Source organism: Dermacentor andersoni, unplaced genomic scaffold, assembly GCF_023375885.2.
Source record: "Dermacentor andersoni unplaced genomic scaffold, qqDerAnde1_hic_scaffold ctg00000039.1, whole genome shotgun sequence".
NCBI classification, from domain to species: Eukaryota; Metazoa; Arthropoda; class Arachnida; order Ixodida; family Ixodidae; genus Dermacentor; species Dermacentor andersoni.
The window spans coordinates 2,739,589-2,765,670 of NW_027314752.1; the positions used below are offsets into that span (position 1 = coordinate 2,739,589).

The 26,082-nt window shown below is 43.8% G+C and overlaps 1 long non-coding RNA gene across 1 annotated transcript; it reads right to left on the minus strand.

The window, feature by feature from the left end:
- Positions 1-110: 110 nt before the first annotated feature.
- On the minus strand, positions 111-25,181 carry LOC129383512 (uncharacterized). The gene is made up of 3 exons (XR_008611406.2): positions 25,098-25,181; positions 10,352-10,558; positions 111-339 (listed from the first exon to the last, which is right to left on the minus strand). It is a non-coding gene; the product is annotated as an uncharacterized lncRNA (long non-coding RNA).
- Between the last annotated feature and the right edge of the window lie 901 nt (positions 25,182-26,082).

The following is a 26,082-nucleotide window of genomic DNA, read 5'->3' on the forward strand; positions in this document are numbered from 1 at the left end:
TCCGAAGACATGAAGGACATTGAAATGGCATCTCACCTGTGTGAGTGCACAAGTGCTCTTTCAGGTAAATCTTTCGTGAGAAACTCCGAGAGCATGAAGGACACCTAAATGACTTCTCGCCAGAGTGGGTGCATAGGTAACTTTTCTGATGGACTTCTTGTGAAAAGCTCTGAGGGCATAAAGGGCAATGAAATGGCTTCTCGCCCGTATGGACATTGGCATGTGTTTCCAGATGAGACAGTTTATCAGTCTCGTAGTCACATAACTGATATCGGTGGAGGCATCCTTGCTTTGAGTTGTCACATTTGGCAGTTGATGGAGAAATAGAAGGCCTCGATGCTGCACAAATGAAATAAAAGCAAGTGAAAGTTACTACGAAATGCCAAAACAAGAAGACAGATGACAAATTTAATGACTAGCTTTATTTTCTTTTTTATTTGGGAAATCTTGAGATTCAATTTAAGCATGATAAAACAGACAACTGCCAACGGTCCTTTTTCCTTTTTAATTTACCCAATATTTCTGCATCTGAATGCTTCCCGACCCTATCTGTGAAGTACACCAACAAAAATAATTTTGCAGAAAGGCAAAAAACTACATAGTAAGAGAATGTGCAGTGTGCAAAGACTTTCACTGATTTGTACGATCCTCAGAGAACAGTTTAAAGACGCTTTAACCGAGCTCGCTCTCTCATTCTCAATGAGCACTCGAGGCCCAGAGGCCACTGACGCTATTTGCAAAACTTGTTACAACTCGCTGGCACAAGAAAGTTGTTTCATAAGAAATTTCATCAGTGGGTTTTTTCTTGATGACATGCTGAACTTTGGCAACGTTTTCATAAGTTGAGATTGCAAGGAGCCGGCTAGGAAGTTCTGTATTTTCCTCCATATAATCCGCCAACATGTAAAACCCACACCTTCTTTTAGAACACGTCGCGAAACACGGACAGCTGGGCTAGTTGGTCTTGAATAACATTATATAACATGAATTATAACATGAATCATATCAATCAATCAATCAATAACATGAATCATCCTTCTAGCACTAAAATTAACAGGGACGAGCAGAGAAGGACAACAAAAACCGGCATTCTTGTCCTCCTCTGCTCGTCCGTGTTTATTTGTTTGCTGGAATGATGTTTCACAATGCTTTCAATACAGCCCAGAAAGGCAAATATGATATGCGTGTATAACCAATGGAAGTAACTGCATACAACCCTCAGATGGTAACATAAACAGTATCCATTTGGAGATAAACGACTTGTGCATGCCGTATCTTCAGCCACTGACTCTGTTCCACTGTTTTCGGAGACTCTGCTGGGCGGCTGAGCACAGCTTATCGTGATCCAAGTTATACTTTTCCGGCGCCATGTGCACTATTCAGCAACTGCTCATACAGAGGAAGATAATGACCAAAAATGAAGAACGGGAAAAGGGAGCTTTGACACACGGATGGAAAGACGGCGGGGTTCCCCAGGAGATAATGAAAGTTCGAGTAGCAAGAACCTTGCCCTGAAGTATGGCCTTGTGGCAGCATACACTGTGCTGCCATGAAACCAAACTTCAAATCAAAATTTCTGCAATCTGCACCCTGGCCTTGTCCTTACTGTGAAATTTGTACAATTTTTGGTGTGGGTAATACGTGCCAAAATACGGCAACTTCTTTGAGTGATCTAGCCAATCTTCATTAAAGAAGATTACTTGTTAACTTGGGCTTTTCTCAGTGCTGTCCTTATAGGCTTAACAAAGTATGACATCTTCAGTTACAGTCGTGTTCAAGGTGAAACAAGTTGATATGCACTCTACTCCTCGTGCTCTGCTCAGGTATGGAATGTGAGAACACCTGATTAATGGTATAAATCAATGCTACAGTCACAAGCACAGAGGCAGACAAGCAAATCAAAGAGCACAATTGCGCATTATAACCGGGTAAGAAAATGGAAGGCAGTCTTATTTTCTGCACGAAACGACTGCACAATGCGGAAACAAGCAGACAAAGTGAAAGTATGCCTCTCTAGCTATGGCATGGAATAAAACAAAGACTCGCAAACATTCAGTTTGTAGGTTGTATATAATTTCTCTGATCATTAAATCGTTTATTGAAGCAACAGATCAAACAAACAGATGACGTTGCCTTAAATAATTCTCAAAGTCACATATCACTGTGATTGACGTCACAGTACTGTAACTTACGTAGGCACTTGTGAGATTAATGCAACTCAGCCGCTGAGAATTTGGTGGCTGTGCGACGAAAGGCACACAGAGTTTGGTTTGAAATTTGAGCCCTTTTTACAATGCTTAGTGATGTACTACTTTGCAGACACTATCGTTAGCATGTATTGTATGCATTAAGTTTCTCAGTTCACGAAAGCCAGACCTCAGAGGGGCCCTTCGAAGCTCCGCTTGTGTGAAACGCTCTGATGGCAGAAGTGCCAATTAAGTGGCTTCTCTCCCAGGTGTTTGCACTTGTGTGTAATGAGTGGGGACAGGATACCAATAGCAAAGTCGCAACTGTCACAATGATTGAGGATGCTCTGCTGCAACTCCTTGTGCTTGACTGTTGGTAAGAAGCCATTGTTCCTCCCTGCCCACAGAAGCATAAAAAGTAATTGGCTCGGCCAATTGCACATCGTTTTGTTTACTACATGAAATTATAGTAAAAATTCTACGCTATCTTAACATCAGGCCAATACTTCATTTATGCCAAATGAGCAAGATTCACAGTGTCATGGAGAAAATTAAGTTTATTTGCTACAATCATGAATGAGAGAAAGAGATAATGGAAGTTGAGTCACTATACATCTCTTTGTTCACATCAGCTTAACATAAGATAGCAAAATTAAGCCGCCTATTTGCACAGTGAACTTTTGGTACACCACTGCTAGTAGTATTCAATCGCTTTCTTTAAATGAGTCTTCACCTTCATTCCTCGGTCATCAGACTTGAAACGCTTCTATTTTGAAAGTTTATCGTGAGATTCACTTTTCGCATACAGCATCCAAACATACATTGCCACATCAGGGAAGAGGCTAAAGGGTGTGTGCCTGATGAGGCCTACCCTCTTGCAGTGCATTTGAGACTGCAACAAGCTTCCTTGTATGGCAGCATTAGAATTGCACCAAAAAAGAACATCCATGATTCTGTGCAGTGTATAAATGTTTTGACATAATCAATTTCTCAATTACAGCTGTGAAAATGAGCATCACCGACAGCACTCAAAAATAAATAAGTAATCAGCCACGTTAAGACTACAATAGGTCGAATTTATGTGTTATGACCTAGGTAATAGATCTATAACTTCTGTTTTGTTAAGTATTGTACTTGGGAAATCATGTGTTAGATTTTCATTTTCTTTGTTATTCTTCAGGAAAGTTATTATAATGGTATGTTCAAATGTTTAAAGCTAACCTCAGGCATCCTGCAAGAAACATACCGCAGTTTGTAAACAGCACAAGGCTGTGCACGTGAACAAAAGCTAAGGTTAGGTTTGCTGTGGATCAAGTAATAAGCATCTATCGCCCGTCGAACTGTTACTAACTTATGTATGTTTAGAGTGGTCGCCAGTGTTCATGTGTAATGTCGGGAATATTAATAATGGCTCTAATAGCATTTTTTTATGTTCTTCTACCCCAAACAAATAAGCAGAAATGAAGTGAATGGATAAGGGCAAAATATATGTTTCTTTCAGTCAGCTTGGTAGAAGCCTTAACTTCTGTATTAGACCGTATGTGTGTGTGATATTTTGGTATGCAAGTAATTATTATGCTCAGTCAAGGTTAACTGTTCACTAAATACCACTCGAAGAAAATGTGTAAAACTCACACATTCTATTTTTTTCCTTTCTGAAAACTGAATACAGGATCGAAGTGTACGATATTATTTTTAGATTTAAAAACAATAAATTTTCTTTCTTGACCATTTAGCTGGAGCTCATTCATTTTTATCCATACTGATAGTTCAGACAAATATTTGTTTGCATTTACTACAGTGTTCAAGAAGTTGTGACCGAAGAAAAATTTTAGTGTCTTTTGCATGCAGAACTATATCACCTGAACTAGGTATATTGATACACCAGATGTGTCAACGAGGTGTCCCAACACGGTAATCTGACGGTGCCCAAATTGACACATTATGGAGTTCAGTTGGAGGCCGGCTTTTCAGAAGACCGAAAGAATGGCAGTGAGTCGGGTAATGTGGCTGCCGAAAGTGGGAGAAAAAACAATAGCGCTGTCAAGGTAACAAATACAGGTGGTCCATTTGTAGCCTTGCAGAAGAGTCCATCATACGTTCAAATGTATGATGAGTCCATCATACGTTCAAATGGGCAGACTTTGAACTCATATAACTTCCGCCGTGATCAAGGCCGCCTTCTCGCAGTCCATTTCATCAAATGAAATCTGCCAGTAGCCGGATCGAAGATCGACGGACAAGAAGTATTTAGCTTTGTGCAAGCAGTCTAAGGCATCATCAATGCATGGTAGTGGGTAGACATCCTTTCGCGTGACCTTGTTTAAGTGGCGATAGTCGACACAAAAACACCAGGTACCATCTTTCTTTTTCACAAGGACAACAGGCGAAGCCCAAGGGCTGGCTGATGGCTCGATGAAACCTTTGTGGGGCATATTGTCCACTTCCGATTGGATGACTCGACGTTCAGCATGCTATACACGATAGGGACACCGACGAAGAGGATACGTGTCTCCAATGTTTATACGGTGGTGAACAACAGATGTTTGGCCTAAAGGCCTGTCGCCGAAGTCAAAGATGTCACTGTACGATTCAAGTAGGAGACGTATGCCCTTGGCCTGTGCCAAGGTGAGGTCAGGTGCAATCATTTTCGCGAGGTCATCCATTAAGGAACCAGAGCTGTGAGCTGCAATTGGCACTAATAAACCACTTTCGGCATTCAGACTCTCAATGTCAAAATCGGAACCAATAGAAATGCTGTCCAAGAACATGCCGGCCGGAATCACTCGAGGGCACAGGCTGAAATTCAGAAGCGGTATAACAACGTTGTTTTAGTAACTGTGACCTGTGTATAAAGAACAACAACATTCCAGTTCAAAAGCCCATCAATGATAAGGCAAAGCACATATTCACCGTCAGGAACCTGTGGCTGAGCGGTCAAAGTGACATAAGTAACTGCCTCGGGTGACAGACACACATCGTAAAGTGAGCACAAGTGTGGTGGGGCGGAGCTCGGAGCATCGGCAAGTTGAGGCAGTTCTAACTGAAGAACGCCGGTCGCGCAGTCGATGAGAGCAGAATGAATGGATAAAAAGTCCAATTCAAGGATAACGTCGTGAGGGCAGTTGATCACAGCAAAGAGAACAGAAGTAGGGCGGCTAGCTATACTTAAATGCACAGTACACATTCCAAGAGCAACCAGCACGCCGCCGTCGGCCACACGAAGCACTCGGGCAGCTGCTGGGGTGAGGACCTTTTTGAAACGTCTACGTAGGATAGCCCTCATCACAAATATGTGGGCTCCAGTGTCAACAAGTGCTTGGACAGGTACGCCGTCTATTTTAACGCCAATTACGCTTCTCCTTGTGGGCACAGACAAGAGGATTTTCTGTAGTAGTAGGCAATGCAGCACCACCTCCGAGAGCTGCATTTCTTAGTTTTCCGAAAGTGTGCGGCCAAAAGCTACAGGGGACGAAAGGCGACGTGGCTGCGGCGAACGGGAAGATGGGCGATGCATTTGCGGTGAGCAAGACTGGTGTTTGCGCGGCAATGGTGAGTGACTGTACTCCGTGTTCCTAGCAGAGTCACTGTTAGACTCTGTGGTGGGCGAAACATTGCAGGTATTTCCATTAGAACGGTTCAGTTTGGTCGGTCTGCAAGGTGTTGAGGGCCACGAGGTGCGACAGGTGAAACATATCGGCTGGTCATCTGCAGTTCTCCACTCAGTTGGGATGCGATAACGCAGAGAGAAGCGTTGGGGTGGAGCGAAAATAGTAGAAAGGCATTCGTTAGCTCTAGGATTGGCGACAGCACAGACAGAATGTAATCCGATGTTTTCAAGTTCCATTTCGTTGCTTTCAAGAAAATGGATGAGGCATCGGTGCATCGGTTAATCATTTTCTCAAAGAGTTTGCATAAATAACTGGTCACAGCTATAGGCCTATAACTACTGGGTGAGGAACAGTCCTTTCCCTCTTTGAGAATAGGAATTACGATTGCTTCTTTCCAGGTAGAGAGAATGTAGCCAGCAGAGCACATGGAGTTAAAGAGTGACAGTAGCGTTCTGTGGGTTTCACGGTGTGTTTGATAATTTCATACATTATTCTGTCACTTCCTGGAGTGGATTTGTTACAGTTCAGTGAAGACTGAAATTCTGCCATGTTAAATGGATGATTGTATCCTTCAAGGGATGTGCCTTTCCGACCAGAGACTGTCTCTCTGCTTGTCGTTGATACCTTAGAAATGTATTTGTGCAATGGGATGTACTCGAAATGTGCTCAAAATGTGCTCCTAGACAATCAGCGTGCTCCTCAAGAGCATCTCCTTGTGTGTTTACTAGTGGTAGAGGACGAGCTTCTTGGCCTTTCATTTTGTTTACCCTGTCCCAGGCTTTTCTTCCATCTGTACAAGAATTAATGCCAGAGATGCATCTCTGCCAGCTTTCCCTTTCAGCACGGTGGCGCATTCTTCTACCTTTCGACTTTGTTTTCTTGAAACTGATAAGGTTTTCTATAGTCAGAGTCACAGAGGTGATTTGAACCTTATTTTGTTTCTTTCGCGCTTCCCTACATTCAACATTCCATCTGGCAACATGTCGTTTAGAATGCGATCCATTGGTTTGCGGGTACATATTAACACTCCATCGACAATAAGTTCAGTTAAATATACTACTGCACTGTCACTACTAAATATACAAATGTCATCCCAGGTCAAATGTGTCAGCTCTCTGTACCACTGCCGGTCCGCTGAGTCAACTTTCCACTGGAGCACATGAGGAGAGCATTCGTCCCGTTTTGTTATTTTGAAGTAACCAGAAAATTACCACTTAATTATTTAACCATGGAAGGTGGTGCTTAACCACCTTCCATTCCAAGTATCGCACGACTGTTCTTGATGCAATGCTTAACTCTATATCTGAAAATGTTTCGTTTGCAACACTGTAAAAAGTCAGTTCTTTCTTATTTAGCAAATGTTCACTTGTACATAAGAGGAAATTTTCTATGAGGTGCCCCCTGGCATCACATCGAGAGGCGGCCCACAAGGTATGTGCATTTAGGTCAACAACAATATAGGGCTCCAGAAGTTGTGCAATAAAGCTTTCAAATTCTGTTCTGGAAAGTTGGTAGCCGGGCGTGATGTATAAAGAAGTAATTGTCAACAGCTTACCAAAAAGCACTGCTTTGACTGCAACTGCCTCAAGGGGCGTTAGCAGCTGTAAATGCCGGCAGCCCACACCCTTAAGATCTACTATGACAACACCGCCCAATGAGGTGAAAACATCGTTACAGCCTTTGCAGTAAATGGCACATTGCCACAGAAAGTTTGTGTGTGTAGCATTGGCATAGCCTAGGGGTGGGGTTGGGGGGTCGAAACTCCCCCTGCCCCCGATATTTTCTGGCAAATCCGCCCTTTCCCATGGAACAGAAAGTTTCAGGAGGTGGGCTCCGAAAGGACGACATGGATGAAAGGGAAAGTCCCAAGGGGGATGAGAGGGTTGTCATGTCACCGCACCTAGAAATTAAGTTTATCCAGTTTCCCCACAACCACTGTCATGTCTATAGTAGTAGCATCTCCTTGCCTTCTCACATCACCTTTTTCCTATCCCCTTCTCCCCCTGTCCCCGTTGTATGGGTCAGCAAAAGTGAGCGAAAATTCCATCACATGACACTATCGAAATTTTAGTGCAAAGCTTTGTTCCTTCATTTTTAAATCTAGGATAATATAGCATGCTGACAACGTTGAAAGCACGAATGAGTGATAGGAAACTTGCAAAATAGTGCCCACCCTCTCCCGTACGTAGCCGTGATCGTAACACTCACTAGAAGGTCTGGCTGGAAAACGACAGTGATCTCCACTGTTACCTGGGCTGCAACAAATCTGGCCTGCAAATGACAAGACACACGATAGTGTGTTGTCTTGTTTTTGTATGGCCCCGTTTTAGCGTTGTTCGTTTTTCCAAGTCACGTACCAGCTAGGTCATTGACATACATTATATAAATGCATTAATTCATAAACAAAATTTTAAGTTTTCTTTAATATTGTTGTGATACAGAACAGGACATACAGACAAGAGACAATGACTAAGAAGTGTTGTTGTTACTGAGGCGCTTCAGCCGCCATGATCTAGGTACAGCTGGTGCCTTCAGCACTCGCCTTGCATAAACAACATTCATACTTGTCTCTGCCTCGCAACATTTTAGTGGAGGTGCTGGGTACCAACACGGAGTTCCACGGCGATCACCCTGTCAGCCCCAACACAGTGATTGACAGCCAAAGTGCCACAATGACCAACTGCCCACCTCCAGTGCAGCAGACTCTGACCTCTATTGTGTTGTCCCAGACGCGAGACCCAGGGACCTTCAATGGCATCGATGGTATGGACGTTGAAGACTGGATTTCCTGGTATGAGCGTGTAAGCGAAAATAATCGGTCGGACCCAATGCTAATGCTAGCAAATGTGCTATTCTATTTCTGAGACACAGTGCTAGCATGGTATGGACCCACAAATGTGACATAACAAGTTGGAACAACTGAAAGCAGAAGCTTCTAGGCCTCTCTGAAAAGCCCTTTGACTATCAGCTGGCAGCAAACAAGGAGCCATCGACCCATGCTCAAATGTCGACAGAACCTTACGTGGCATATATTCAAGTTGTCCTCACGCTCTGTCGTAAAGTTCAGGGTGTCTACCAAGTTGACATTTCCAAATTCCTTCAGTTTTTCAGGTTTTCCCTGAGTACCTTTGCAAAATCTCATGAGTGACACAGAACTTTGCTTTTATGTCATGATGGGCTAACACCATGTTACCCGATGATGTCACTCTTTAGTAATCATATGAAAAAATGCGCCCGAATTACAAAGGAGAGGTTGGGCCTTCGCCAAGTGTTGCAAGATACCTTTCGCACAATCTTGATTGGAGCTGTCAAAAAATGGAGACAGCATCATCGTTTTTGCCGTTACTGTGGCGTACACTTCAATTGTGCAAACTTGGTGCAAACAAGTTTTAGCACTGTTCGGGGTGCAAAACTATGTCAGGGCTTGACGTTATACGTGCACTTGACAACAACGTGATAAAATGGGTGGAATCGTACAGTATGATTGTGGCAGTGCATTCTGCGTATAGAATGTAAAACAGAGCAACTGTTGATCTTTCACTGGAAACTTTGTTGTGCAATGGCTACCCTGGCTACAGTGAGCTTGAGGACAACGTGGTCAAATTTGTTTTGTGAGCACCGTACACAAGTTCTCCCAATGATAGCAGATTCAAATAATTGCAAAGGCAATTGAATTGCTCACTAGTGTCTCATTTCTCAAAGGGAAAAGGCTTGACTTCTCGCATCCGCAAATGTGGACGAGCTTGTACCACATTGTAACAAGACTGCTGTGGACGAATAACTATCCAATAGGACAAACTAGTGGCACAGAAGAGGTCCGCCAGCCACTGCAGTCTGCAAACACTGCGCAAAACTTGAAGCTCCCATCAACGGGCAAGGACTAAAATGAGTGTATGGTGAGCCTTCACCTCAAGACACCTACAGGTCCATTGAAGTGATCCCTGGAGTGCACCTCAGGTGCCGAGTGCATGCTGCTGATTGCCTGACGATAGTGTAGCACATGCCTAGTCCTGCTTGGTCATCACCAATGATGTGCTATGGGATGTGACCCAAAGCTGTCCCAGAACAACAGTCCCGACAGTTCCCATGCAGTTTTCGCCTCCCTCAATGAATGAGCATATTGATAAAACAAAGTATGTATTGTAGTTAATAGCAATAAAGAATTTCGTTCACCCAAAGCGCAGGGGTCGACTTACATTGTGCATTGATCTATAATCAGGTTCTTACACTCATCACTGATTTCGGCATAACTAAGAGACTCACTGGGCGTAACATTATTGTAAAGCAATGTAAGGGCTACTACAGACATCAGGGCAAGAGTGCTCTCGATTAAGGTATACCACCTAAGCTGCTTGAATGTGCTCAGCAGAGCAGTATTTTTGCACTTTGATCATATCAGTATGCAGACAAGGATAACAAACCTGCTAATTTGCCTTCAGCAGCAGAACGTACTACACACTTGAGCAAGTCGTACCGAGCTACGCAGACTTGGCCATCTACCACACTCACACAAGCAAGCAAATCTTTGTAAGGGACGTGGCGGTCACTGCCCACCTGAGGTGAAGCTTAGATGATCCAGGGTCTCCGTAGTCTGCATGCTCTTTGAGACGCTCCGTGCTTTGAAGGAGCACCCGACAGATTTGTCGGCCAGAGGCAAGCTGCACTGCATGCCAACCTCGACCTGACCAACGACCTTCGGAAGAGCATAGCGTGTCGTTTTGGCAGTGATGCTTTCAGCTAGGCTCATTGCATTTGTGGGACCTGCAGAAAATAATTGAGGTGATTGCAGTCTTGTTAAAGCATCAAGAACAAGGGGTAAATACAACAGAATAAATGCAGGGGCAGTTTACAATGCATAGCCATGGAATACAAAACCTTTTCGGTTAAGTGTTCCTAAAAGGCTACAAGGGACACTCTGCATTGAATACTCGAAAACAAGGCAACCTCTTTTCTGTGGAAGGCTTATGACAGTAGAAAATCCCAGACACTTTTTCATTTCATACATTTTAAAGCTGTTGGTGTAGTCCAAATAATGAAAAGTGACTGCAAGATCCTAGGGTCATCGCGATCAGCCTATTTAATGTTCACGGTAAGATATCCAATCATCCCACATCTTGTGCCTGCTAATACCATACTGTGCTTGCATATTTTCTATTTCATCACCCTACATAGTTGTGTGCTGTCCACAATTGCATGTCAATTACATTGGTGCTCATTTTGTAACCCTGATAAACCGTTGGTCACCTGTCCTACACGTTACCAGAGTTCTTCCATGTTTTTCTGGTCACGAAACTCTGCCGTCACGCTATGGGAGAGGTTCATATGCTGCCCAAAGGTGCCGCAACGCGGCGCCACTGTGCCACAGAGGGCATCGTCCGCGTGCCGAAACGCGTGCACAGTGCAAAGTGAGCTGAGTGATCGGGTGCGTTCTGAGCATGTGCCACGCTATTTTTCGAGTGCTGGGCTGTTTAGTTGAAGTTGTGGTGTGGGACAACGATGCCGAACACGTGTTGCAAGTAACAGCTGAAAAAGTAGAATGGTGGTATCTCTAACAAGCCATTAAAAAAAATTGCTGTATTTGTGATGTGGCTAGTTGTGTTCGTTTGAGAGTTGTTTTGCCACGGTGCTATGAAATGCTTATGCGTTACACTTTTTTGTTTATAGAAATAATCGATTGTGCATTTTGTATTTATTGCCATTCATTTGCTGGTGTTTGTTTCCTGCACCCCAATGCATATCTCTCACATTTGACGTTATTCCTTCATGCTTATTATATCAGTGTCATGCTTTTAACAAAACTTCTTGCATTTTAATGGTGGAGCATTCGTGACCGGACGCCTCTGTGCTGTCTGTATATCACTCCGCTTATTTTACACGATAAATAAGTGATCGTGCTTGTATGTTGTTTTTGCATCAACACGTTTTATTTCTTTTCTTAATTGAATTATAAAGTGTTTTTATTTATTTTTCGATCATGATAAGAATATCAGGACCAGTGATTGCAGCATCTTAACATATTGTAAATAGTTGCACAATAAGAGCCAAAATACCTAGTCTCGTCGTTTCTGTGTCGAAACCATGAGTAGCGTGAATAAGTGCTGGGCTTACTGACGCTTTTAAACGACTGCTTGCTGAGGCAATTGCCTAATTACAATACAGCTAGTTTCAACTGTGCAAGGTCCTAACACTTCACGTTTGCCTTAATCCGTTGCTAAAAGCCGCACCGAAGACATTTAGTAGCGAAGTTTGTCTTGCATTAATCCTACCTAAATCTCATTCAGAAATTGCATCGCTTTGCAGAGAAATCTTAAGCGCACGGAGCAGCTCAATTTCCTTTTCTTTGTCACTAAGTATTCTACGGTAGCAGCCCTGTGCAATAACATTCTCATTCTTTTGATCTCCTTATAAGATACTGCCCACAGTCAGAGTCCTTCTCTGCCACAGTTTAACAGAAAGTGAACAGCTGTGCTCGGCGAACAATCTGGCGCTATGCGCAACGGAGAGTTGGCGCTTACTTACGGATAAGCGGGGGTGCAACAGCCCATATGTTTGCATCTGGTGATAAGTGGGACCACTGGCGCTTTGTTGCGAATGCGTGGTGTTTAATTTCAGGCAAATATTAAAATGCGAAGCCCACCGAAGTGTTGAGGCGAACGGCGATGATGAAGAAATCTGGACGAGACCGCCTGGCCGTGTACAGCGGACGCATTTCGACGGGGGCGAAGTGCAAAACACCCGTTTATTTAAATTTAGGTGCATTTTAAAGGATCCCAGGTGGTCAAAATTAATCCTGAGTCCCCCACAACGGCGTGCCTCATAATCATTTCGCGGTTCTCGCTCTTAAAATCCCAGATTCTTTTTTTGGTCTGAGACCGCCGCAAGCTCCATGTTATGAGCGGCTTTCTTTTTTTTTCGTCCCGGGCGCTCATATCAAGGCAGAAGACGCGCTCACACAGTAATTTAAGCATAGTCAATGTTAAAAATAGTTACCTGAAACTAAAGCGATGGCTGAGGAAGTTGAGAAAGCTAGAATACCGAGGCTGCCCCACACACAACCGCAGCGGTAGCGGCGTTCGCATGCCCTCTCATGCACGGTTGCGCCTCTAGCGGCGGGCGCTGGCTCTATATGAAACTGAGGCGGCAGTTTCGTGACCAGAAAAAAAATGGAAGGACTCTGACGTTACATTGCCTGCAAAAGATCATTTTCAATGCATTAGCATTCTTAAAGAACTTCGCCCAGTTAGTAGTAGGTATGTATGTATGTATGTCCACACCTAACCTCCTTCCTGCCAACCTGCGTCCCTGTGTGGTCGATGGTCAAATGGGCAGAGCATCTGGCTGCTGTGCTGAGGGAACTGTGTTCAAAACCAACCATCAGCCCAACTTGGGTGACTGAGCATGTAACATTGTCTATGTGTTGCTCTTCAACAGACTTTTCTGATACCAAGTTTGTTCATTGGGTAGGTATGTGCCACTCTTCAAAGACCCTCTGCCAGTGATCTCTAATTGTCCCCATCTTGTCGTCTACTTTTATCCCGACTGACGTGTCTAGGTTGGCTGATCTGTTTCCTCTTGGCTAATTTGGCCTTTTCATGTTCAAATTGAGAACAATCCTAGACCTCTCTAACTCATGATCCCTGCCATTTACCCTACCTAACACTTCTAATCTATTTTCTTCTTTCCCCATTAGGGCTTTTCCAGGTCCACTTCCTGTTAGTCCGCTTCTGGAAGAAGGTATTCATAAATTGACGGTGATTCCGTGAACTCTACCAACATCTCTTGTTTACTATTTCTGTTTTAAAGTTGATGCCATAGCTGCCAGTCACCTGTTCTCCAAGCCAATTACCCTCTACTTCTGCATTGCCACCTATGACTACAGTACACTGAGTTTGGACCTTTCAATATTAAGCATTCAACATCCTCATAGAAGTGTTCTATTTCTCCATAATCATCACTGGAGGATGGAGAATAGGCTTGTACTACCTGTAATTGATATCTGCTATTAAGTTTATTAGGATGACTGCTACCCTTTTATTAATACTGTTGCATTGTAGTGACGGTGAACAACCAAAGTGACACAACGCATTGGGCAAATCTGTGCCCAGCAAAACAAGCAACACTCAACACAATGATAGCGGCAAGCACACTCATGGATTGTCGAAATATCATCTGTGGTTCAAGCGCATCGGCTTTCATACATGACTCGTCAAAGGTTCCAGTTGTATCACTGGTGCCTTAATGCCTTCCAGAAAGTACTACACAATTCATGTCAAGCATACAATAGACAGCTTTAGTTTAGCATATGCTATACCATTGTGTAAGCAATTTCTCAGATTTACCATTACCGTCTTTGTGTGATTTACATAGTTTTCGTAAAACATGGCGGCGGTCGCGGCTGCCCGCTTTGAATTGAATTTGGCATTGCTTTTGTAAAATTCACTTCATTCGTAGCAAATGACTGCGTAAACGGCTTTCGCTTAATCTCAGGCCGTTTCGACGACAGGGTATTATGGATAACTTTACGGAGTTTTCGAAACCGCTGCCTTGGTCAGGTGCTTTGCAGCCACACTCGGTGCATGCTGCTCTTCACTGAATGACTGTGACGGCAACTTGGGTCACTGTGCATGTGCCAGCATTGAATGAAACTCTTTGCACCAACAATTTTGCACCAATCATAAGATTGCTAATGACATTAAAGCCGCCAATAATCTCTAACGAATGAATGCACCACTAATTTGTTTTCGCTTAACACTTTGAGGGCCTTTTTTTTTGCCAAATGCAAGCCCCCAAGGTCGAGTTTTTTTTTAATTGCCAATTTAAAATGTGAAAACTGACTTATTTTGCAAGAAAGTTGCTGCAACTTTTTTAGAAGGATGATAAAGTGACAAATATTTTATGCAGGTAAACATGCATTGTTCATTCATGAATACAGATGGGCTTGCCTAAATACTTATTAGAAAAGTGGATTCACTGAAATAGATATGTTCCAATTTGGCACTTGGAGAGTAATCAGCATCAAAGGCTATTGCAAGCCCATCGCAGAAAGATCGCAGAGGATCCCAAATCGCCATGTCATGTCGTACACTTTCTCTAGGTCTAGAAATAGTTAAAGTAAAAACTGCTTATGAATAAATGGATCCGTGATGTTTGCCTCAATGTGAACAAGGTGGTCTATTGTCGAGCTTCCCACTCAGAAACCACATTGAAGGTGTTCCAGTTTGTTGTTACTTTCTAGGAAGCAGATTAAGTGCTGGTTTATAATGTTTTCAAAAACTTTGCACAGACAGCTTTTTAGCATTATCGGCCTATAGCTGCTGGCTAATGCCGGGTCTTTCCCTTGTTTAAGTACCGGGATGACCATAGCTTCTTTCCGTGACAATGGGATATAACGCGCTGCCCACATGGCATTGAAAAGAGATAGGAATGTTTTCAGTGTTCCAGGGTTTAGGCACCTAATAATTTCGTACATGATGCGATCGCCACCTGGCGCCGAGTTGTTGCAACAAGCAAGAGACGCCTTAAGTTCAGCTAAAGTAAATGGACAATTGTAAGCATCACTTGATGAACCTCTACGATTTAGGGGATGCCACTCTTCATATTCTTGCAGTCTTAGAAATGTTTCTGTATAATGCAGTGCACTCGAGACATATTGAAAGTGCTCACCTAGACAATCCACCTGACCTTCCAGGCTATCATTTTGGCTACTTACTAATGGCAGGGGATGCGACTCCCGACCGATTAACTTATTTACCCTATTTCATAGTCTTGTTTCATCGGTGTGCGAATTTATACTGGAGACCGTACCTATCCCAACTTTCTCTTTGCATGTCGTGTTTCTCCTGCTTTGTGACTCCGCCTGTTTGAAATTAACTTCAGTAACATTATTGTAATAGAGTGGCCCATGAAAACCGTTCACCAAAAACAAACTATTCATATGCGTGCCAATAGCCTAGAATTCATCAATGTTGCCCGCTATGTTTATGAATTAGAAGCACTACCCTATATTCCCTCTTATCTGGAATACCTCTGTAGCAGAGGACATGGCCATTATTGAGCTCTGTATAAGCTTCACTTTTCTAACCCTATTATGGACAATGATATCTCAGGCAATGCTTCATAATACCTCAAAGAGCCTCATAAAGCTAACCGCACTCGAGAGGGTACAAGTGTTAAATGTTGGCAGGTTTAATCTTCAGTGACAGCCTGTCTAGATCCGGAAACTCTTAGCACCCTCTGCCGCTTCGCAGGTCTTACCACCACCTTCTTAAGGTGCTTTGCAGTAGCACCGAGTACATGCTGCTCTTCCCTGAACCACTTTGATGCCAACTTAGGTCCCAGGTATGAGCACTTTTAATATTATTCATCATACAAATCATATACTCAACAATTGTGCACCAATCACAGGATTGCTAGTGACATTAAGGTCATCAATCATCTCTAAACAATGGATGTATTACCAATTCCTTCCTCTTAAACATTTGAAAATATTTTTTTCCCAAAATGTCAACCCCGAGGGTCAAATATTTTATTCTAGATTTAAAATCTTCAGACTGACCACTTTTGCAGAAAAGTTGCCTCAACTTTTTCAGAGTGACTATAAAGTGACAAAACATACCTTATGCAGGTGAACATGCATTGTTTATTTATGAATAGAGATGGGTTTGCACAAACAATTATAAGAATAAAAAATAATACAAGGAAATAGAACTTTCCAATTTGACACTTTGGCAGTATTTGGCAACGAAGCAATCTCCACTCGACTCAATAGGAGTAAGGAAACCAGCTCTCACACCCATAGCATAATCAAACTGTGTATATGTGCGCATGCGAGAAACCCCGATGTTTGTCTGCCACTAAATTTTTGCAAGGCAAATATCGAATAGGAAAATACAATTAAACCTCAATATAACAAATATTTACCTATTCATAACTGCTTGTCCAAAAAACATGTATTTAGAACCCCGATATAACAAAGTGTGTTTGTATGCGATTTCAATATAATGAAATTTCGCTTCTGCCGCAATGGAACACCGAGACAATAAATAGAAACTTCCGCGGATGCAGATAGTGAAATGCTTGAATTACAAGTGGGTGCTTGTAAACTCGCTTCTCAAATTGCACGTGGCACGATCAGAGCAACCGCCAAAGCGGAGCCGTATCATGTTTTATATGAAGTCCAAGTGCGGTAACTTTGAGCGTGGGTGATACAAGAGGGTGGCTTCACAAATTCAGCCTTCCTGAGCGAGCGAAGGGAAAGAAGGAGAGGGGAGGCGAGCTCATAACGCAATCAAGTGCGCGTGAGGGGTGAGAGGGCAGTTGGTGTGGGTCGCGATTTTTGGCCGTGGCTCCGCATGGCTGTAAGCATGACTGAGCACATGCGCAGCCGCACACCCTGCTTTAGAGGCCATCTGCCGCACGTGCAAAGAGTGGGTGTGCCGAGACGGCAAGGCTTATATAAGCTGTCTTCCCGCACATTTAGTATTTGAGCCTGTGCAATCTCAAGTTTTGTTGACCCATTGAAGCAAGAGTCTGATGAATGATTCACTCCCTACTGCCGGCGCTTTTCATGACAGTGTGCTCCCAGTTAGGGCATTGCTATCAGCCTTGATGGCTTCACTTAATTTGTACTGCTGATATGAAGATATTGACACGTGTACTTATATTTATCGGGCGGCACGTTTCGCCGCCTAACAAATGTTATCGCACAGCGCGGGAAGCGCCTGCATGTATCCGAAGTTTCTGGAAAGGTATCGATGTTTCTATCCGCTGTCTGTTGTCGCCGAACCTTGTGTTATCTGATTTCGTCGCGTGAAGCGAATGGTGTAGAACTTTGTGGAAGGCACGCGGGTCCCAACGATTAGTCTGGAACATTCGGTGACTACTGTAAAAAGCCGACGCGCTGGACCCGCTGATCAGATTTTCGCCGATTGCCGACTGTGTTCGCCGCTATCGTTGTGCTTTAAGTGTAGCCTGTTTTGTGGGCACAGGTTCGCCCAATAAAAGCTAGTTTTTGTCTTTCACAGTACTGCTACTGTGTTCTTTAACGTCACTACCACGTGACAATATCATTGACGGGGCATGAAACTACCATTTGCTGCCAACTCACAATTTCATCGAAATGAATTCCTTTCTCATTAAATTGCCTTTTTCAATTGCCCAATATTTCAGAAAATTCTGCTGCCCCTTTCCGCGTAAGAAAAGTTTATCAGCAACAGTACTTACTTGCATAAAAGGCGCGAATTTCAATGCAACGAAATTATGATACAATGAAGCAAACTGCCAATTTTACCTACTTCGTTATATCAAGGTTTAACTATTTTACCTGTATACAAAACCATATTTGGAAATTCGAATATTTACACGACACTAGTATGTGCACTAAACCTTGACCTGGGAATGCTTGCCAGACATCCTCAAAGGTATAAAGGCAGACGTGTGGGTTTGTTCCAGCCATAAGGATTACAGTGCTTGTCATTACAGTTAAGTCCACTTATAACAGAATCAAAAAGATCAATCTTACAACCGATCATTGCTATATCTGGACTGCTGTAAAAAGAAACAAAGCTGCCAAATATACCTTTGTACCTCTGAACACAAATTTGCCACTCGTGCTAAAAAACAGACATTGTAGAAAGTAGGCTTTGAAAAATAAAATGTTTATTTATAGCCCTTAACAGCCCGTCGAGCGTTAGATATGCTAAAATAGTCCGAAATGTGCACTTGCTTTTTCGGTAGTTTCACGTTTACAACTGCAGCATGCATCACATCCAGCTACTGCGCCAACACTGGCGGCAATTCTTAAGTGTGTACAAAATCAATGAGGGACTTCGTTGAAAACAATGCATTTTGGATCAACATCAGGGTCAAGGCCAAAGATGGAGAATTGTCAATGTTGTTGTCACTAAAACTTCTGTTGCACAATGCCACCATTTGTAATGACAATTATCACCTGGTACAAGAGCTCTTTGTAGAACAAGGCAGCACTATCTGCACTCAGAAACTCCTCCGTTGAAGCCCCGCCTGTTTCACCATCAGTAGCAAAATAGAGGCTAGAAACAGCGACATGCTTAGAGAGCTTGGTTATTTCAGTGGCTTTCATCACGTTGGTATCACTACCATGGTGGTTTCGCTTTGGCAAACAAAGCCCATCTTTCTGAAACAGTAGTTGATGGTGAAAAAGGGTCTCTGACCTTTTTTTCATTGATAGGCATGGTCAATGGGTCCAGCCCTCATGATCACGACACTCCCAGGTATCAGAATCCACATCGAATACATCAGCTCCCACTTCTTTGAGGCTTCCAAAATTTGCAGCTTCATCTCAAGCCACACTGTTTTGTGCTTTGTCAGCACTATCACATACAAACAGGACTGTCCGCTGCTTCTGGCATGCTTCTGCAGCACATTTTGTACATAGTCTACATGCTGAGAGAGGGCACCACCGTGCTGCTCTAGCCTTTTTGTTTTTCACTCTCTCCGGATGCGTATGAGGTGACATCATGAGTGACGCAGATGCAATGCAGCTGGTGCCACTTGTGCCATGCTGCACCAAGTCGTGATACTCTTTGTGGCTTTTGTAATCGGCGTACAGGCAAGATACAATGCATGGAAATGGTGGCAGATACCAATTCGCACAGGCAACCTTTTCACCCTCTCTCGGCATCGTTTATTTAAAGGAAACTTCGCAATGCAAACAGTCTGCTTTGAAAACTTCACCCAGAAGACATAACTTTGATGGTCATATCTAACATGCCGTCGCTTGGTGACGCTCAGATTATTTTTGCACTCTGCCTAAGTGCATAATTAATTAATTAGTTAATTTCGTGAATATCATAATTCGATTAGAAGAATCAATGAAAAAATTGTCGACCAACATGAGAAGCTCCCGATACAGCTTTCTGTTGCTCAATAAGTGCTGCATAAAACTGTTTTTCCTGTCATTATTATTATTTATTTCAAATACATATACACTAGGCAGGAAAGGGGAAGCGAGCAGCAGGCTGGCAAGTGCCACTGGAAGGGGCACCACACCTGCCTACTCTAGAAAGAAGAAAGACAAAGATAGAAAGACGGGGAGGAAAGAGGAAAGAAACCAAGATGACAAATCTCACAGAATTAAGCACAACACGCACAGTACAGGTCACACACAGTAGGGCCAGTCACTGCAGGTCAAGTCACTAAAGAATGTCGTGGTACATGGTTTTTTTAAAGCGAAACTTTCTTTGCCTCTTCTTTCTACTTTTTGCTGCTGCTGCTGCTGCTGTCTTGCAAGTCGCGTCGGGCAGTGGGTGAGAGTGCACATGTACGTGGCAGGAGCGCGGTAGAGAGGAAAGGCGATGCAAGAGACTCATTCAAGTCTTTACCTTGTGGCGTTTGCACACAGTACCCTTTGGAGCTCCCTGGTTGTCACTAGATAAGCCTCTTGACAGCTGTAATTATCTGCGAGTCACCACAAATGCATTGTAGAAACTGCAGTGCATACCCTTCTATTAACTTACAAGTCCAGAGGGAAAATGCAGAGGATGGGTAGAACCTACGCAGTTGTGAAACGAGTGCATAACAGTCTTGCCACTCTTCACTCGGTTCCCATACAGAGTGTGCAGGCGAGGGAAAGGCTGACAGGGCAATGTAAAGGTACAGTACGACAAATTTACGCTATTTTTGAAAAATAAGCACCACATATATTTGCCATGTGGACAACTGATGCAGGGCATGCAGACGCCAAGCCCCATAAATCACCATAGAGTCCATGTGACGTAACAGAAGTGGCAGCACATCATCAAATCAACACTTCTGTGCTTGTGGCGCTAGCTTTGCGGCTGTAGTATCGCTCAAGGCCGCAGGTTCAATCCCAACCACAGCAGCCTCATTTCAAAAATAGTGATATGCAAAAACGCTTGTGCACTTCGATATAGATGCACATTATATACCAGCATCTCAAAATGAATGCATAGTCTGCCACTACGAAGTGCCTCATAACAAGATTGAAGTTTTGACACATACAGCCCCATAATTTAATAAATGTTGAACACATCTGCCATGATGTAATATGCCATGTGAGGCAATGACAATGCTCAACTCTCTTGGAGGTTACGAACAATGGCGTACAACAATGCCTCAAGAAACACATCTCCCTATGTGTTCTGTGTGCTATGCAAACAAGCAGCAATGGTGCATGCAAGGTAATGTTTACCATCGACTCAGCAGTGTCATATTGGACTAACCGCTAAAGAAATTCAACATGCACCATCAACATCACTGCCAATTATCATCAATCAAAGCAAACAGCACAGAAAGCTCTGCTTACATCGATTTCCACAGCATCTGGGATCCGCATAATTTTTCTGACAGCCCCAAGGCATTAGTTGATACTCTAAATTGAGTCATCATTATAACTGATATATCATTATATGTGGCCTTGTTATAACTGAACTGCACTGTATGTAGAATGTGGTCATAGAAGCAAGTAACAGGCCAATAAACTCTCATCCTGAGGCACCGAGGTAGCACACGAGTCGAGACCTTTGCAGTCAGCAAGCAAGAACTATCGGGGAAATCTTAGGGCTCAAGTTTTAATGCGCAGCTCTTAAGCGCCCATTCCTGGGTTAAGCGTCGGCAGCATTATACCTCGTAACCGAGCGAACAAGCACAGGCAAAAGATGGAAGCGAATGCAGAGCGCAGCAGTAGATGAAAGAAGAGTGCGCAAGGAGGAAAGTGAAGGAGGAGCAGAGGAGAAACAGCCTCCGCATCTGCATGGACGACCTCATCTGTGCTTCCAACGGGAGGACAGGGTGGTGTGAGGTGGGGAGGGCTACGCTCGTCCATGGCGTCACCTGCTCAGATCAGTCTGCGGTACTGGCATTTGTGACGTGCATCACTGCTCCTGCAAGGGGCAATGACGAGCGGCTACGAGTAAGGCTCGATGTGACAATCCCTTGGATGTCGCCGCCGCTGACAATGGTGGCATGATTTCACCACGACGCAATGAAGGACCGCTCTCATCGGTGGAACGAAAGCGCGAGAATCATAGTGGCATGCAAGAGAGGTGCGGCGACAATGGCTACGATATGGCGCCAGAGGAGCACATGTAGACTGTATTGAAACAAAGCACATTACTCACAGCAATCTCTTCCTAATATAAACCCATATAGTTATAATACAAAATACTGACAGGCGAAATGAAGACATGTATAGAGCTGCGCTCAAATTTTGCATTAAGGAGTATTGTAGTCAGTGAAATTTTGTGTTTGTAATGACACAAACACAATGCAGGCAAAGAAAGCATAAAGGCACTTACTTGTAGGTACCCAAAGTGAAAGTGATGAATGGTGTATACAAGGTGAATTAGTGTGAACATGTATAAAATTTTAAAAATATGTAAAAGACTGAATGAAGACGCTGAGGCAAATGTGTAGAATTATATGAAGAGAGAATCTGGAATGACCAAATTCAGCATTGCTAGCACTGCAAGAATTCAAGATTGCAAACATTGCAGCCCGTGTACAAAATGGGAAGATCAAGATGACTCAGCAAGATAATGGGAAATGGAGGCAATTAAATGAACTGTCATGATAAAATTAGTTTAACAAACAGTGACAAGACACAGTAATATAGAGAAATATCGCTGGACAAGGTGGGTGTGGTTGGAAGAGAGGGATATGACGTGGGAACATAATGTTAGCTATGCAGTGGTGATATCAGCTGAACCCATTTTGTCATGATACCTGCTTACAAAAGGTGATGGGGGACTTCGGGCATTTAACTGCAATAAAATGATAGTTTAATGAAAGATTCATAAAATACCATGTCATACAGAATGAGAAATGGGTTGCTGTATTATTGGAGACAAAACCTTACAAAGATCCATTTTCACCTTCGAAGTTACCACAACGTTAGCAAGCAAGAGTGCAAGCTGTAAGCTCTTGGTAAAATTGCTGGCACCTCGCTCAGCAAATTAGAGTGTGAACTTGTGTGAAGAAAAAAATCTGCAAAGACCATAGACGATGATTGTAAATGTAAGCGAATAGTCGGTGACGTGTGCCAGCATGGCGTCAAAAGTTGTCGTCGCGTTCCTTTCATAAAAAAGCTTGACTTGCGTTGTTTGCTGTTCCTGTCGGTGATAAGGACTTTTGGGACACCATGTCGCAGCAGGATGTTTTCGACAAAGAATTTTGCCACGTCGGTTGCGCTACTTCTGGCACAGCCTTCATTTCAGTGAAGTAGGGGTAAAGTAGTCCGTTGCCACGACGATCCACTTATTTCCGGGTGTTGATGTCGGAAAGAGTCTGAACAAATCCATTACGGTCTGCTGAAACGATCAGCAAGGAGGCTCAATCGGCTGTAGGATCCCACTAGCCTTGTTGGCTGTGTCTTGTGTCACTGGAAGTCACGGCATGTCTCAACGTAATGGGCGACATCAGCGGTCAGGCGTAGCCAATAAGACTTCTCTTGTATTCCTGCGAGTATGCAGGAATGATGATGTGTTGTGCTTAGTGGCACAAGGGCCAAAGAGTACCATGCAAGTGGTGATGTGGTGCCTATGATCTGCCAGTGAGATGATCAGGTGTATTGTGATAGGCAGGTGTGACTTTGCTGTAGAAGGGCCTAAAAATCAATTGCTGCAAAGTGCGTAAAATACATAGGTAATAAAATAATGAACATGACGGGGAGATACTATGACTGTAAAATACATGTTACAGAACAATCCCTAAAATTTAAGAGTATATAACTAGCACTACTGTCTCACAAAGGTCCTTAAACACAAGAGTACGCAGGCATGTGCTCTACAAAAAACTATTATTGCAGGAGCACCCTCTGGTGAGAGGGTGCACTACGACATTCCTGGGCTAATAAAAACGAGCTGCTAACAACCTTTAAAGGGGCCCTCACCAGGGCTGGCCATTTTGAGGCTACAAGGGCCGTGCATACAATGCGCGCTAATGATTGTGTCTTCTAAGTATTACATCGCTACGTGCCATGCTCCAAGCCGGAGGGATGATTATACGTGCTAGTGCACATGCATGCTTATGTCTTTGGTGCGACACCACTCTTAGCGACTCGTGACTTTGAGAATTATTCACGGCAACATGGCAACATTATTCGTGTAATCTGTTGCAAAAAATAAAACACATAAACCGAATCTCTGCGTGTATTTGCTTTACTTTGCACCGCAGCAAGAGCAATATACTTCCATTGTCTGCTTGTTCCCGCGTCGTTGTGAAGTTGCACGCGCTGACACCAAAACTGTGCCATGTTCTACCGTGTTACAGCACGCGATCATGCTCTGTGATCTACTTATGTCTGCCTCAGTGTTCGTGTAGCACTAATTTATACTGCTAGTCAGGTGTTCTTGTGCACAGCGCGCACAATTGTGCGCTGTGCAAAAACAGACAAGCACAACAGCTCGCGCGCGACACCATCAGCAAAAGTGCGTTGCGCCGCAAAAAAAAAAAAGGAAAAAAAGAAAGAAAAAAAAAGAAACAAAAAGTGAAGGCGGGGGCCCGTGAAGTATGCGTCACACGATCCTCGAGGTCCGGTATGGGCACGGTGGGTATGCGAGAACGCAGGGAAGGAATTTCGCTTGTGGAGGCTAGACGCGCGGGGCAAGTGGAGAGAGTCTCTCTCTTGGCAGTGATGATCGGCTCCTGAAATCATGGGTTCGCGGCACTGAAATATTTCTATCTCGGCTATTAATGAACTAATATGAAAAATTCTTGCGGCTGAATGCTCCTTAGAAGGCACGTAACAACTTCCAGCGTATAACCAAAATTTGCTATGGGGCCTGGTGAGGGGCGCTTTAAGTGAAGGAAATGTAGCCATTACCCGAGAGCAAGAAATGGAAAGTTCTGACGCTTCAGCTGGAGTGGTCAGCAAACTTAAACAGTGAGAAGGGGAAAAAATGCAGCCATGTGCGTGGCCACTGCTGAGCACAACAGCACAACCATCCCGTCACACCCACATATATATAGACGCGTCTCATTAGACAGCACTGACAGTTCAGTGCATATGCAAATGTTGGCGCGTGGGAGGTGGCCCATTTTTAATCGCGACTAAACACACGCCTGCTGCACATTATAAACAGTGGCACTCTACTGTTTCAACTAGAGGCAGCGCTCAGAAGTGCTTATCGAAGGTACCAATGAATACAAGTTCCTGCGATCTCTGCGAGACTGCAGCAACCGTTTCCCGCTAGGTGAAATTTGTAGACCACGTTATACCGCACAAAATGGCAAATGCGGTTGTTCCTACAATGAAGTGTCGGCAAAAGAACAGGTAATCGTGCGAAACTTCGAGTACTCTCACCGTTGTTCGGTTGTTCCAGGTGCGCTGCAGTAGCACCATAGATTTCTCTATAATAGCACCGGCAGCTTGTCAGTGATTGACGCTTGACGCACACGATGGCAGTACAGAACACCTATACAGAGAAGGGAAACTGTACCTTCCACCATAGAGTTTCTCACTATAGTAGTAGTGAGTTTCGTGTTTGGTGTGAGAAACTCATCGGAACCGTGCATGGAAACGATTGGAAATACAGGCTACGGATTGGCATTCTGTTGACTGGCAAAATAGTCTACAAGTATTTCTTGGCAGTTTTGGTTTCGCTCCAAGCGCAATTGCTATATACGACGCAAAGCTCTTTGCCTTTGTTCTTTTGCTCGAAGTGGCGATAGCGCGCTCTGAGCCGATATTTGTGTCGCGGTGTGATGTCGAAGCCCTGACGAGAAAGCGACGGCATTGTAAACGCTGAAAGAACATGTTTTGACCGTTTTGACCTTGGTTTGTTAAGTGTGTAGGTTAGCGCTGTAGCGTTACGTGCTTTATGAAACTTCGTAACATTAAAAAGAAGGCACTACTGATACAAGACATAGACAGTTGTACTTCTAGAGGCTTGACAGTCAAATTTTATTGAGAGCTTCATTATGCATTGCTCGTTTATGTGCTCATTGAAATGCGTGTTTTAGGACTTTGAGAACACAAACTTATGGCGTTTTTCACTGGTCAATTTGGAGCGGCCGCCGAAATCCTCGAGCGAGCACTCGGGTTTCAGAAATCTGAATCGGCCAGCGGAGCACAAAAACGCTCCGCGGGGGATCACACAGGAAGTCTGCGTACACGTCGCACAAACCGGTTCCGGAAACCATGCCCGACTTCCGCTCTGTACGTTTCCACGGCAACCAAAGTCGCTGTCCCCCTTGCGCAATTTGACCGCGGCAGTCGCAGAGTCCGTCATTTCCATGTCGTGCCCGCAAGGATTGTGCATGGACAACGTGCATAGTAGGCTTCGTAC